This window comes from Magallana gigas, chromosome 5, assembly GCF_963853765.1.
Source record: "Magallana gigas chromosome 5, xbMagGiga1.1, whole genome shotgun sequence".
In the NCBI taxonomy this organism is placed as follows: Eukaryota; Metazoa; Mollusca; class Bivalvia; order Ostreida; family Ostreidae; genus Magallana; species Magallana gigas.
The window spans coordinates 5,551,280-5,554,718 of NC_088857.1; the positions used below are offsets into that span (position 1 = coordinate 5,551,280).

A 3,439-nucleotide genomic window follows, 5' to 3' on the forward strand; every position below is an offset into this window, starting at 1 on the left:
TATCTACATTCATACGAAAAATGAAAATGAAATTCCGCAAGATGTGCTCCTCACGATTTTATGCAGATATCAATTTCTCACATTTAATTAGGAATTTACAGTATGCTAGTGTAAGAAATCTACTTCTGGCTCTAAGGGATGAAAAAGTATTCTGATCTACTCTTAAAATATTGCTGAACTCTGGAGAAAATGTCTTTTAAAATTCATCTTCTGTATAGTAAATAATTTAATGTCCAATAAAATTGAATCAGTGAAATGTTGAGAAAAAAAATTAAATTAAATTAAATCTGAAATGTTTGAACTTGAGTACCAATTCAACATTAATTAATAGAATTAATTACGAAAACAAGAAGTTTACTAAAGGAATTAAATAGCAAAAGTTAATAATTTCAATTCTAAGACAAAGTCAGGGACTGCAAAAAAAAAAAATGGTGCCAGAAGAGACTTCCATAATGTACCTGGGAGCTTTGATAACGGTGGTCACTGATTAATGGCTAGTGATTAAGATAACAAGTTCTTTAGCAAAGGAAGTGATGAGGCTTTTCCATCAGTCATCAAAGAATGGAGTTTCTCTTAGAAGACATGGCAGCTCTAAAATATAATAAACAGGATGAAAGTTTACAAAATATATACCTGTTAACCTTTCACTGCTGCTATGTGGGAGAAACTCCCCCTAACCAACTTGGCTAAGGGGGAGAATTTGCATAAAAAACGATTTTGCGCGTGAAATGCAAATAGGGACCAAAGTGGTTGTATCAACATCAGTACAAAACTCACTGAGATGGGGCAATACCTTTACGAGATCACTCTCATCATATTCTATGAAAATCATAGTTTTTAATCTTTATCATTATATCATATATTAATGTGTGGTTTGACACAATATCATATATTATTATACCTTCATAAATTATTTTACCTCAATATGAATATTCTATATAACGCATCATCCAATTGGTTCTAGACAATCACATGTCTGGGCAATAAAACTTCCATAGTCATATTTTGGATTTGGAGGCCTTGTGCACTTTCCTGCAAGAGTTGTCATTCATTTAAGGTATTTGATCCATAATAGCCCCAGATTCAATGAATCTGGGATCATAACAGATATGTATGGACTTAATACGGTAATTAGTATACTTGGACATAATTTTCATATATAAGTATCAACATGTAACAGTGGAACGTGTCCTTATCAATGACCTTTCCCTTTTCTTGAAGAGTTGTCCCCCTTTGCTTTTATTCTATAAAAATTATAATTCTAGAAAATCTATATGGTATAAAAATTATTTTCATTAGTTTTTGTATTCCTAATGATAAAATACATCTTTATGACGTCCTGAATGTCGGTTCAATACAGACGCACTTATTGAAGTTGGTTGATTAAAATTTTCCAGAGAGCTATTACCGGTATAATACACCTTTACAGCCACTTGTGAACATGTACTGTTTACCATATAGCAGCTAATTAATTTTGCAAAATTATAGTCAATACAGTATATATTTTAAAATATCTTATAATTAAAACTCTACCAGTTCACATACGATCAAATTCATCTGACCCACCCCGTTCCTTACTTTCAGAAATCCAATTTCCGAAGAAATTGGAATTCCAATGTGGCCCCACCCTACTCCTCAAGATTTTGATTTGAAAGATTTTTGAACATTATCAGAGGTTGCTTTCAGTAAAGATACAGCTTTTCTAACCAAGTGGTTTTTAGAAAAAGATATTTTAAAAAATTTTCTATTTTTATAATCCTATGCTATGTAAATTTTAAATAAATGATTTTTGAGAAGAAAATTTTAAATATTTACACTTTACTCTTATGTAAAAGTACAACCCTCCATTGTGGCCTCACCCTACCCCTGAGGGTCATGATTTTCACAACTTTAAATCTACACTACATGAGGAAGCTTTCACACAAGTTTCACATTTCCTGGCTGATTGGTTGCTGATAAGAAGTATTTTAAAGATTGTATGTAAAACTCCAACACCCCCCCCCCTCCCATTGTGGCCCCACCTTACCACCAGGGGCAATGATTTGAACAAACTTGAATCTACACTATCTGAGGATGCTTCCACACAAGTTTCAGCTTTCCTGGCCAAATGGTTTCTGAGAAGAAGATTTTTGAAAAATATCAACAACATTTCATTAAATCCTAATGATCTCCCATTGAAAGAGAGCAGGGCCCCACATTTTAACAAACTTGAATCCCCTTCACCCAATGATGATGCTTTGTGGCTAGTTTGGTTAAAACTGGCCAAGTGGTTTCGGAGAAGAAGTCAAAAATGTAAAAAGTTTACAGACAGACAGACGGACGGACGGATGGACGGACAGACAGACAGACGGACGCCAGAAAAAAAGTGATCAGAAAAGCTCACTAGAGCTTTCAGCTCAAGTGAGCTTAAAACCTTAACCTCCTCCAGCACCTGAAACAGATGCAATTAGTTGTTTCAAATTTTCCTCACTTTCTCCTATGGTACAATGGAACTGCATATCAGAAAATTGATCCCATAGGACTATGATTTTCTTTGATGAGCTTGTTAAAATTAAAAAAACTCTCAAAACATTACCATAATTACCATACTATGTAAAAATATGTAAAAAAGAAAATTCAATATTACAAACAATTTTAAAATTGCCAAAACACTACAATCATATCAGTAATTTTAAATTTCATCTAAATCAATGCCCTATAGGGTCATTTCATCAATTTACTTGAATAAAAATAGTTAACTTCTTTATAAATAATGATAATATTTATTTCCTAATAATGATAGAAACTTTTGGTTTACATGAACAAGTGATGATTTTTTTTTCTATAGAAGTTGTTATCTAAATGATTAAACTTAATTGTTGAACTTGTTGGAAATTTAGTTTGTTCACATAAATGAGAGGATGTACGAAAGAGAAACACACGTTTATCATCATAGTTGCAAGTAAACAACAAATTTGCCCTACCAGCATGGAGCTCCATTTTCCATAGGCGGTAATGTTTATGTTCCAGCCCAAATTTTCGTTCAGCAACGAGAGACCTCTGGAATGAAAGCTCATCAAATTGTCTTTTTCCTGTTAAAATTTCATGGTGTGAAGTCAGATTCATTTTCCGGCAAAATGCATGTGTATTGAAAAACTCTGAAAATGAAAGTAAAAGTAGGGAATTTTACAGTTTGGGAAAGGGTGTACATCAAACATTTTCAATTCCTTCCTTCAAATGATAATAATAATTCAATTTTGACACTTGCTTTTAAAATTGCAAATACTCTTGTCTTACATGTGTCACACATTCTGATTTAAAATGTCCCAATAAATGTAAATACACTCTGAAAGTATAGGAACTATTTTGCTTAAAGGTACTACTTTGTTGTCCTACACACATTCTAAAAATAGTTAAAGGGATATACCCACATGTTGACAAACAGACTCGGCACCGTAAA

General features: G+C 32.7%; 1 long non-coding RNA gene across 1 annotated transcript; it reads right to left on the bottom strand.

The window, feature by feature from the left end:
* Positions 1 to 416: 416 nt before the first annotated feature.
* Positions 417 to 3,022, bottom strand: LOC136275796 (uncharacterized). Its single transcript, XR_010714289.1, has 3 exons — positions 2,964 to 3,022; positions 920 to 1,032; positions 417 to 591 (listed from the first exon to the last, which is right to left on the bottom strand). It is a non-coding gene; the product is annotated as an uncharacterized lncRNA (long non-coding RNA).
* Between the last annotated feature and the right edge of the window lie 417 nt (positions 3,023 to 3,439).